The sequence below is a fragment of the Schistocerca nitens genome, chromosome 6 (genome assembly GCF_023898315.1).
Source record: "Schistocerca nitens isolate TAMUIC-IGC-003100 chromosome 6, iqSchNite1.1, whole genome shotgun sequence".
Classification (NCBI taxonomy): Eukaryota; Metazoa; Arthropoda; class Insecta; order Orthoptera; family Acrididae; genus Schistocerca; species Schistocerca nitens.
In genome coordinates, this window is record NC_064619.1 from 23,928,490 (window position 1) to 23,941,443 (window position 12,954).

Consider the following 12,954-nt stretch of genomic DNA (forward strand, 5'->3'; position numbering starts at 1 on the left):
GTAAATCATCCTTGTAAATAGACCGTTAATGAATTAAAAAATAAGGATAACGCTCTAGAAGACAGACTTGTTAGGATAAAAACAACTTAAGAATGGAAATGAGATATTATGCGAGGGTGAGTCAAATGAAAACCTTAAATTTGTAATAACAAATCGAAAGTTTGCTCCGTTATCCTGTAAATTGGTAAGCGTGCTACAAACAGCGTGCAGGATGGCCTGTAGATGGCAGCATAGTGCAGATGCACACATACTGTCGCAGTATCAGTATAAAGATGGCCACCCCACTTGCGACTTCCACCAGGGAAGAACAGCATTCTGTTATTCGGTTTTTGCGTAGTGAAGGTGTGAAACCTATTGAAGTTCATCGACGAATGAAGGTTCAGTTCGGTGATGCATGTTTGTCACAGCAGCAAGTCTACGAATGGAGTAGGAAGTTCGCAAATGATGTGACTTCAGTGGAAGGTGCTCCTCGTCCAGGTCAGCCATAACGAGTTGTGACTGCACAGAACATTGCAGCAGTTGAAGCCATAGTGAAGGAAAACCGCCGAGTGACACTGAATGACATTGCAGCATATTTACAGATTAGTCATGGGTCAGCACATCACATTGTGCTTGATGTGCTCCAGTTTCACAAAGTGTCTGCAAAGATGGGTGCCACGGCAGCTGACTCCTGAAATGAGAGAACGACGTGTTGATATTTGTGAAGAACTTTTTCGGCGCTTTGAACGAGGAGGTGGTGGTTTCCTTGCAAGAATCGTTACTGGGGACGAAACTTGGGTTCACTTCCACCAACCGGAAACGAAGAGAGCGAGCAAGGAATGGCACCATTCCTCATGACCAAAACCAAAGAAATTTCGAACAGAACCATCAGCAAGGAAGGTTATGCTGACTCTCTTTTGGGACGAAAAAGGCGTGATTTTGGAGCATTACGTGCCTAGAGGGACCACTTTCACCAGTGCATCATACACAGATCTAAAAAAAAAATCATCTGTGGACTGCAATCAAATCAAAGCGACGTGGATTGCTCTCAGCAGGTGTCCTTTTGCAACATGACACTGCAAGACCACAGTTGCAACAATCACAGACCTGCATTTTGAGTGTCTTCCTCATCCACCGTACTCACCAGACCTTGCCCCAAGTGATTTTCATATGTCTGGAGCATTCAAAGACGCAATGGGAGGAAAGAACTTCCGTTCTCATGAAGAGGTACGCTACGCGGTGCATGAGTGGTTGCGCGGACTACCAAAAGAATTATTTTCTAAAGGAATTTATGCACTTCGTAACCGCTGGAAGACTTGCATTGAGTGTGGGGGAGATTATGTTGAAAAGTGATACAACGTTATACCACTCCTGCACAATAAATTACATTTAAAAAAATATTTAAGGTTTTCATTTGACTCACCCTCGTATGTACTGTAAATTGTACAATAATGTTCACAAACGTACATGAATTGTTTCACTACTCAATTACAAACGGCAATCAAAAAGTTTCGATTCGAAGACTGTACAGTCCAGGATCGGTTGGCAATTAGGCAAAATCACCATGAGCATTGAGCCAATGACGCATCAGGTTGAAAATACCCCTTTGGTAAAACACCGTATCCTGCTGTTTGAAGATGTCCGAAACTGCCTGCTGCACATCCTCACCCGAGGGGACTCGTCGATCTTCCGAGGCCTTTTTAGGGGGAATCCATGCGTGAAGACTGCGTGGGGAGAGATCAGGACTACAGAGCGGGTGCTCGACTATTGTTGTTCGTAATGGCCTCTCGACTCCCAGATCGGCCAGCGCCTTGTGTCAAATTGCCACCAGCATGGAAATTGGCGCACCATTCCAGAACGGTAGTTTTTGACAGACATACTACCCCACCCACATTCTTCATTCTGCACTGGATTTCTAAAGATAAGAAAAGAATAACAGCACGTGTGTCCTGTTTGGTCACATTTGATAATAACGTCGCCGTAGTTCACGCTTTTGCATTAACAGTACACACGTCGGAAACACACGAATGACACACTTGTCACTTACCTACGTGTCTTTGTTTGTATACCCATATTTGAGTCGAGCTACGTTGCATATAGGCTGCAACAGTGCTCCCAAATGGAAAATTTTTGATCGCTCCATATAAATGGACGTACGAAAGTGAAATGAAATAAAATAATGAATTAAATGGAGGATGAAGTTCATAGGGCCTGCTGTAGGATAACAGTGGGCCACAAAGCCATCCAATAGTTTGGTATACCTAAATATGTAATTTGGTTTCGATTTATATTTCATTTCGGTAATAACTCCAAAGGGATGTTGGTCCTTTTCCTGACATCTGGCACCTAAAAAATATGTCTCAAAGCGTGCAGTTTTGAGAGTACTTTCATTTTATGTTCACTTGTAGAACAGTAAAGATTGATAACATGGCGAAGAAAACTGAAAACTTTCGAATATGGCGAAGTAACATAAATCCAATATCCTGGACCTAATTTTTCTACCATAAGCCAATGGCACTATAGCTTGTTCTAAATTTACCGTGTCATCTCAGTAGAGAATGTGGGAAATGATGTGGTAAACACTATGGATCGTCGCGGCGAGAGAAATGTTGCGGACTGAAATCTCCGTCAGTGTTGATATTATTTGCAGCTCACACTATAATCTGACCACTTGCTGTGATGGAAATGACGCAAGGAAGTAACAAAGTCTCTTGTAAGGGTGTTACAGCGGCATTCATGTTAACATGTTGCACTTATTTGCAGCTATGAATGTGAAATTAAGTCAAATAAATGAATTAAATGGAGGATGAAGTTCAAACCTCCGTCCGGCCATCCAGGTTTATGTTTTCCGTGATTTCCGTAAATCGCTCTAGGCAAATGCCGGAGGGTTCCTTTGAAAACGTATGGCCTATTTCCCTCCCTATCTTTGACACCTTCCGAGTTAGTGCTCCACCTCTAGCGACATTAAACCCAGTCTTCCTTTTTTTTCGCTGTTTAATGACTTGTGTAGTGTCATTTAGATTAGCAAGCACCATGTGTCACAAAAGGTTCCAAATTATACGGATGAATACCAAACAGTACTAGGAGGCGTTACTTCAAGAAAAGCCTCTTCCCCAACCTTCTTTTTCACTTACTCACTATTCCCCATCTGCCTTCTGCATATCCCTCTCCTCTTCCCTTTCTCTATCAATCTCGTCCTTGCCATCTCTCTGACATCTCCTGCTCCCCTTGTCTCTGTCTGTCCCCTCCTACCCCCTCTCTCGGTCCATCCCATCTGCCCCTCTCCACTCTGTTCAGTTCATCCTCTTCCAAATTATCTCTGTCCATCTTCTCCTCCCCCCCCTCCCCTCTCTCTACCTGCTCCAGCCCCTCTCAAATCATTACCTCACTCCCTCATTCCCTCTCTTTGTCCACCTGTTCCTCCCACACTCTCCTCACCTTATCCTCCCTGCTCCCTCACAATGCATCTCCTTCCCATCCCCCATCTCCCTGCTCAGCTATGCCCTCTGCGTATACAGCCCTCTGCAAGGAATGCTCTATTTTTGAACGTCTTGCACCAACTGATATTGTCGAACGTTTTTTCCAGGTGGATAAATCTCGATTATTCTAAATGTTGCTTCCATTATCAATCGAACCTTCAGAACTGCTCCTCTCTGGTGCCTTTACCTTTCACAAAGCCAAACTGATGGTCATCTAAAACACACTCAGTTTTCTTTTCCATTCTTCTGTATATTATTTGGGTCAGCAGTTCGGGTGAATGAAGTGTTAAGCTGACTGTGTGATAATTCTCCCACTTGTCTCCTCTTGCTACGTCCGGTATTGTGTGGAAGATGTTTTTCCGAAAGTCAGATGGTATGTTGCCAGTCTCAAACATTCTACACACTAATGAGAATATCCGTTTTGTTGCCACCTACCCGAATGGTTTTAATAAATGCGATAGGTTGTTATTCATCCGTTCTGTCTTGTGCGACCTTAAGTCGTCCAAAGTTCCTTTATATTCTGGTTCTAATATTGGATCCCGTATGTCTTCCCTGTGAATCCTGCATCTTATTCTATCACGTCATCAAACAGGTCCTCACTCTCACTGGAGCGGGAACTTGTCGCAAGGTTTATCAATTTTAAGTGAAGAATAATTACTGATTGTCGTTTTTATTTATTGCACTGTAGAGACACTGAATGAAATTACATATGCAACCAGTTAACGTTGCTATTGCGATTTGTTACACAGAATGACTTCGAACCAACTTCAGTATTTTATAACATACACTTTATTGTTATCCTTTTAAGCGGCTAATTAATTATCTGTTCTAATAACCATCGTTTTTTGTTCAGTGATTATCAGAATACGAGGAAGGGAAAGTCGATAATGACTTGGAAAACAGTTGAATGATGACAGTATTCAAATCTGTTTGCTCAAAGTGAAAAGAGACTGCCATGAACAGTCTAGTATGAATGTTAATTGTTTCTCTTACTTTTGTATCATTGAGATGTAACAATAGCGCCGCTGTTCCAAACAGCATCTACTGGTCTCCGTGCTTCCGGTACTTTCTGGATCATCGAGGTACGCTAGTATAGCCCCATTCAGGATGCATTAAAGCGAACCTAGTGTAAAGTCGAGGGCCTTCCATTCCACACTCTTGGCTCACATTGCTGTGTTCACTCACCAGTGATTCCCAGAGAAGCAATATTTCAGACCACTGCAGCTGCCCATATCACAATACATGCGCTCTCATCCACCATCCATGCCAAAATGCTCGGCTAGTGCGGATCGTGTGTCGAAAAGACTCCGTGCTTCATACATTGTAACTAATAATAAGGTATTTGGCGGGCCCCAGAACATTACACTATCTTACCTGATAAGCGTAGTTTGACAGTTTACGTAATGAAAATAGTTTCACAATATTTACAAGTAATGTAAATAAATTAAATTTTACGTGATTATTTTCCTAGGTCTCTGTCTGTCACTGGAGGACAGCGGTTGAGACTCTGACTAAGATCTTACACTTCCAGAAATTAATACTTAGACCTATTGTAGAATGACAGTCCCTTGAACAGTTCATAGTTACCACTAGAGACGAAATATGCCCGTAAAACGCTTTAGACACAGCATTAAGGCACCTTAGTCTTATTTATCTCATTAATATGCTGTCGTAGGTGACTAACTTATCTTAAAGATGTGACACATTAATAGACATTGCTACTTTCAGTTAGAATGAGTTAGATACTACGTAGCCAAACCATTAACACCATTTTAAAAGAGTAAACCTCTTGTGTATTACTATGTCAGTCGTCTGTAATACCTAAATTTCGGCTTTTAAGCCATTATCAAGCGCGATGGTAAAAGTTGTAAGACCATTACTGAAACGCATTTGTTAAGAGAGTCCAAAGCAGTTAAATAAGACTAACACATGTCTTTAAGATGTAACTGTCTTGTTTACCTGCTTTGTACGGCCTTAACGGGTGTGACTTAATAATGGTCTAACAACTTTTAGCACTTTACTTGATAATGGCATGAAAACCGTAATCTAGGTAGTATAGAAGATAAATATAGTAATACACAGCCAAATAGCTGTTTTACTCTTTTAAATAGTATTGCATGACTGTGGAACAACACCATCGACCACACCCGGGTTCCCGGGTTCGATTCCCGGCGGGGAAAGGGATTTTCTCTGCCTCGTGATGACTGGGTGTTGTGTGCTGTCCTTAGGTTAGTTAGGTTTAAGTAGTTCTAAGTTCTAGGGGACTGCTGACCATAGATGTTAAGTACCACAGTGCTCAGAGCCATTTGAACCATTTGAACACCATCGAAAACTTTCCATTGCAATCTACACCGCTGGCCATTAAAATTGCTACACCAAATATATTATGCTAGAACTGACATGTGCCGGCCGGAGTGGCGAAGCGGTTCTAGGCGCTACAGTCTGGAACCGCGCGACCGCTACCGTCGCAGGTTCGAATCCTGCCTAAGGCATGGATGTGTGTGATGTCCTTAGGTTAGTTAGGTTTAATTAGTTCTAAGTTATAGGGGGCTGATGACCTCAGTAGTTAAGTCCCATAGTGCTCAGAGCCATTTGAACCATATGAACTGACATGTGATTACATTTTCACGCAGTTTGGGTGCATAGATCCTGAGAAATCAGCACCCAGAACAACCACCTCTGGTCGTAATAACGGCCTTAATACGCCTGGGCATTGAGTCAAACAGAGCTTGGATGGCGTGTACAGGTACAGCTGCCCATGCAGCTTCAACACGATAACTCAGTTCATCAACAGTAGTGACTTGCGTATTGTGACGAGCCAGTTGCTCGGCCACCATTGACCAGACGTTTTAAGTTGGTGAGAGATCTGGAGAATGTGCTAGCCAGGGCAGCAGTCGAACATTTTCTGTAAGCAGCAACGACCGTACAGGACCTGCAACATGCGGTCGTGCATTATCCTGCTGAAATGTAGGGTTTCGTAGGGATCGAATGAAGGGTAGAGAAACGGGTCGTAACACATCTGAAATGTAAATTCCACTGTTCAAAGTGGCGTCAATGCGAACAAGAGACGTGTAACCAATGGCACCCCATAACATCACGTCAGGTGATACGCCAGTATGGCGATGACGAATACACGCGTCCAATGTGCGTTCACCGCGATGTCGCCAAACACGGATGCGACCATCATGATGCTGTAAACAGAACCTGGATTCATCCGAAAAAATGACGTTTTGCCATTGGTGCACCCAGGTTCGTCGTTATGTACAGCATCGCAGGCGCTCCTGTCTGTGATGCAGCGTCAAGGATAACCGCAGTCATTGTCTCCGAGCTGATAGTCCATGCTGCTGTAAACGTCGTCGAACTGTTCGTGCAGATGGTTGTTGTCTTGCAAACGTCCGCATCTGTTGACTCAGGGATCGAGACGTGGCTGCACGATCCGTTGCAGCCATGCAGATAAGATGCCTGTCACCTCGAGTGCTAGTGATACGAGGCTGTTGGGATTCAGCACGGCGTTCCATTTTACCCTCCTGAACCCACCGATTCCATAGTCTGCTAACAGTCATTGGATCTCGACCAACGCGAGCAGCAATGTCGCGATACGATAAATCGCAATCGCGATAGGCTACAATCCGAACTTTATCAAAGTCGGAAACGTGATGGTACGCATTTCTCCTCCTTACACGAGGCATCACAACAACGTTTCACCAGGCAACGCCGGTCAGCTGCTGTTTGTGTATGAGAAATCGGTTGGAAACTTTCGTCATGTCAGCACGTAGTAGGTGTCGCCACCGGCGCCAGCCTTGCGTGACTGCTCTGAAAATCTACTCATTTGCATATCACAGCATCTTCTTCATGTCGGTTAAATTTCGCGTCTGTAGCACGTCATGTTCGTGGTGTAGCAATTTTAATGGCCAGTAGTGTAATTTGGTAACCGGGCTCTAGGTTGTGAAAACTGAAACAGTCAAGTAAGGTATTTTGACTGGAACGAGAAAGCTTTGCTTCTAGCGGGTAGTGCTATACCGAATAAGCTATCCGCTCATGACTTACAATGAATTATACCTGCATATTTCAGCCAATAGAGAGTTTACCAGCGAAAGGCAAACATTACGTGTACGAGTCTCGCTCCGACATACAGTTTGAATCTAGCAGCAAGTTTCAAATCAGCGCACATTCTGCCGGAGGATAAAAATTCATTCTGGTATTTTGACAGTTTTTCCAGGCTAACGGCAATATGGAGTTATGGAGATGTACAATTTCTGTTACTCATTTAGATGGAAATTCATTAGCCACTCTACAATTCAGTGGTTGTCAAATGCTGGATGTCACTGAGACGGCAGTCCAGCGGGAGCGGCACTGTGCGGGCAGCGAAATAATTGGATTGCTTTCCCGTGTACAGCCCTCGTGGCGCGGTACGGGTGACCATTGCGGAGGCGGCTGGAGGGCCACTCCAGTGTGCGCTGAAACCGCGGGCCAGCCGCGGCCACAGTATTTGTCTGGGGAGACCCACCCCCGGCTCGAATGTCGCTGGAGAGGTACTGCTGCTTGACAGGCGCGCCTCACCTGCTACCCGCCGCTTGCTGCGTGCGCAGATTCCAAGTCACAGGTGGCACTGTTCCTCCTTGTAGTGACTATTTGCCCCGGGCTCCATCTCATCTACGAATTCATGCTGCCCACGTTCGCGGAGGAAACTTTTCAGGCGTGCACCGAGACGCCCACTTATCGTCGAAATAAATGCGTGAGTTCCCACCCGCTCCCCCTCCCCCCTGCCTCAAACACAGACATGCGTGCACACACACGCAAACACACACATACACTGTAATATTTCTGGCTTATTCTGCCATCATATTAGGCCCCACCAAGCTATTCCCAGGGCAGTGGAGATTCAAGAAGCATAGAGATGACGTAATGTGGGATGACGTACCGGTGACAGATGTTAGATTCGGTACCATTCCCGTGAGAAAGACCGCCTGCATGATGCTGCTGCTCTGTGATTGGCTGCTGTGTTCGGTGGTAGGGCGCCAAAACGTTAAACTATAGTTGCTATTATTAATTAAACCTGTCATCCAAATTACTTCATTTTTTTAAATAAACATCTCTCAACAGCCAGCTATCAATCAGTCATTTCAAAATTATTAAAATCAAAGTATTACTAAAACAAAAGACTGATGATATTACTGCCGATGCACTTCGGTGGCGTTCGGGTCACGCCTTGCTGGCTTGGTGCGCGAAGTGTCTCGGGCAGTCCGGCTCTCCAGTTCTGACCGTTCCAGTAGACAGACATGTTGTCTGTTATAGCAGTATTTGTTTCATGCAATTTTATTTACTACTGTTCCGACCGTCGCTAGATACAGACATGTTGTCTGTAATAGTAGTATTTGATTCATTTAATTTTATTCTCCAGTTTTGACGGTTCCAGTAGACAGACATGTTGTCTCTGGCAGGATGTATTTCATGTTATTTTAGCCAGATATAATCACTGTGGAAAGATATGTTCAATACGTTGTGATCAAGAATAGGTTCTCGTGTCTATATCAATAAAAACGCGAGTGGCATCCCAAATGAGCTATACTTTATTCGTAGCAGCAGTTCCTTGCGAAGTTAATTTCAGCCTCAAGAAAAAGAATCCACGACCTGCGTGCTGTTTTCTGCGCTGGGGACATCATCATCATGAAGGCAGCAGGTTAGTGAAGTGTACAAGAACTTACGTATTCCACACAGGGCAGTGGAAACAATTAGGCACCTCACGTGTACTGCATGCACAGTACAAATGTGCTCACTGACACCTCATCTGCAGTAATGCAGAGGAGGTAAAGAAGGATGAAAGTATTAACACTATCTCACTTTTATTCCTTTTTTCTTTCCGTAACACACACACACACACACACACACACACACACACACACACACACAGAGAGAGAGAGAGAGAGAGAGAGAAAGTATTGTTGCCCAGCGGTTCTACGTGCTTCAGTCCGGAACCGCGCTGCTCCTACGGTCGCAGGTTCGAATCCTGCCTCGTGCATGGATGTGTGGATGTCCTTAGATTAGGGGACTGATGACCTCAGATGTTAAGACCCATTAAGTCCCATAGTGCTTAAAGCCATTTGAACTTTTTTTCTTTTTTTTTTTTTTTTTTTTTTTTTAGAGAGAGAGAGAGAGAGAGGGAGAGAGAGAATCTGGCACACAAAGAGAGCAATAATGCACAGACACATTAACGGAATGGACTGGATTGAATATTGTAAGGGCACCGTCGTCGCTGCCTTTACCAACGATCTGCCTAGTAGTACGCGCTACCCGATGAGTTTTTCCCCTCCACTTACCAGTATTTTGCCGGCCGGGGTGGCCGAGCTGTTCTAGGCGCTACAGTCTGGAACCGCGCGACCGCTACGATCGCACGTTCGAATCCTGCCTCGGGCATGGATGTGTATGATATCCTTAGGTTAGTTAGGTTTAAGTAGCTCTAAGTTGTAGGTAACTGATGACCTCAGAAGTTAAGTCCCAAAGTGCTCAGAGCCATTTTTTTTTTTACACCGGCGCGCGGAATAATTTACATGCGAGGTTACTTACAGTAAGAATCGTGAAGAACTAACGCGAACGGGCTGTGGCTTCTTCAGAATAAATGGGCCAGGGTTGTGAATTAAATCAGTGTGAATGAGGAAGACATCGGTAGTCGTGTTTTCTTGTTTGAAAAAAAAAATCGTTCAAATGACTCTAAGCACTATGGGATTAAACATCTGAGGTCATCAGTCCCCTAGACTTAGAACTACTTACAGCTAACTAAGCTAAGGACATCACACACATCCATCTGAAATTCTGTATGCAGAGCGGAAAACTGTCTCCATGTTATTCGTGTCCACTGCCCTTATTATCCTGGCAGCGGCCAGTTCAGCTTACGGTAAGAAATCCAGGCGCTTACTGACATCTTCCGTCTTGCCCTTTTCCTTGTAGTCATACTTTGTATTGCCTGAGCGCGTATATTATTCGCATCTCTAAGTAGCCGTAGCGAAGTGGACGTTCTCTCTCATCTCGCAGGTGTTCCATTGCACTCTGGCAGGGACTTTGGGAAGAAGGCTAGCCTATTTTAGGAATGTTGTTGACGTCAAACGATTGTGTCACAGATGATGCTTTACGACAAGGTGCGCTGTTATGCTGATACAATGGATCAACGTTACCGAACAGTGTCTCTACGTCACACAGTACAGTTCCTGTAGCTCTCTAGATCTTGAGTGTGACGTCACGTCTGCTGTACAAACTGATCAGACCCATGTAAACACTCCTAACAGCAGCATTAAGACGAGGCCGATCATGACGCTGAAACAGCTGCACGAAGTGCACATTGGTGCTACCAGTTTGAGTAGCTATCTTTACCAGATCACAACCTACATCATATTTCCCGTCCCTATCAAGACTATTTCCCGCTCCACCTTCAATCCCTGCCTGATCCTCTTTCGTAAAATTCCTACATAACTCCCCAACGTTGTCAGTCACCTGAGCCAACCCTGCACTAGGCTTCACAACGCTGGTGACAGACATGGTACTCACTCCTCAACACTTCCCGCCACTACTGGCCCACAACTCCACCGTGCGAACTACCTAGCAGCAGAACCTTTTTCTTTCTGATAGAAGGTCAGCTCGTAGTAAAAACATTTCTTACTGATAAGTTGGATATATGTGCAGTATTTAACAATCATTTCCTGAGCACTGCTAGTGAATTAAATAAAAACTTAGTTTCTATAGGGAAACATATAACTCTTGGAAAATGCCTTTCCCAGATTGACATTTGAAATATTCCTCTGTGATATTGGCAAGGGGGATGTAGAGTCAGTATTAAATCACTGGCGACTAAGGACTCTCATGGATGTGAAAGAGTGCCTAGCACACTTTTAAAGTACAGTGCTGCACATGTTAGCCCTGTACTTAGCCTTATTTGTAATCTTTCCTTTCAGAATGGTCAGTTTACTGAACGATTAAAGTACCAGCAGTAAAGCCGCTTTGTGAAAAGGGAGAAAGGGATAATGTAGACAATTTTAGTCCTTTTTCTATACCATCAGTGTTTTCTACAGTTAATAAAAAGGCTGTGTATGTAAGGACAATTGATAATTTTATATCACATAATTTGCTATCAAGTGTACAGTTCGGTTTTAGAAGCGGTTTAATGACTGAAAATGCTTTATTCTCTTTTCACTGCGTGGTATTGGATGGATTAAACAAAAGGTTTCGAACGCTACGCGTATTTTCTGATTTAACTATGGCGTTTGATTGCGTTGATCACAAATTATTGCTCCAGAAGTTGGACCATTATGGAATGTGTAAAGTAGTTCAAAATTGGTTCACCTTTGACTTTAATAAAAGAGAGCAAAATGTCATTATTTACAATGTGGAGAATGGTTGTGATGTAGGATCTGAATGGGGCATGGTAAAATAGGGGGGGGGGGGGGGGTTTGCCTCAGGGACCAATGTTGGGGCCACCCCTGTTCCTTATTTATACACTCCTGGAAATTGAAATAAGAACACCGTGAATTCATTGTCCCAGGAAGGGGAAACTTTATTGACACATTCCTGGGGTCAGATACATCACATGATCACACTGACAGAACCACAGGCACATAGACACAGGCAACAGAGCATGCACAATGTCGGCACTAGTACAGTGTATATCCACCTTTCGCAGCAATGCAGGCTGCTATTCTCCCATGGAGACGATCGTAGAGATGCTGGATGTAGTCCTGTGGAACGGCTTGCCATGCCATTTCCACCTGGCGCCTCAGTTGGACCAGCGTTCGTGCTGGACGTGCAGACCACGTGAGACGACGCTTCATCCAGTCCCAAACATGCTCAATGGGGGACAGATCCGGAGATCTTGCTGGCCAGGGTAGTTGACTTACACCTTCTAGAGCACGTTGGGTGGCTCGGGATACATGCGAACGTGCATTGTCCTGTTGGAACAGCAAGTTCCCTTGCCGGTCTAGGAATGGTAGAACGATGGGTTCGATGACGGTTTGGATGTACCGTGCACTATTCAGTGTCCCCTCGACGATCACCAGTGGTGTACGGCCAGTGTAGAAGATCGCTCCCCACACCATGATGCCGGGTGTTGGCCCTGTGTGCCTCGGTCGTATGCAGTCCTGATTGTGGCGCTCACCTGCACGGCGCCAAACACGCATACGACCATCACTGGCACCAAGGCAGAAGCGATTCTCATCGCTGAAGACGACACGTCTCCATTCGTCCCTCCATTCACGCCTGTCGCGACACCACTGGAGGCGGGCTGCATGATGTTGGGGCGTGAGCGGAAGACGGCCTAACGGTGTGCGGGATCGTAGCCCAGCTTCATGGAGACGGTTGCGAATGGTCCTCGCCGATACCCCAGGAGCAACAGTGTCCCTAATTTGCTGGGAAGTGGCGGTGCGGTCCCCTACGGCACTGCGTAGGATCCTACGGTCTTGGCGTGCATCCGTGCGTCGCTGCGCTGCGGTCCGGTCGCAGGTCGACGGGCACG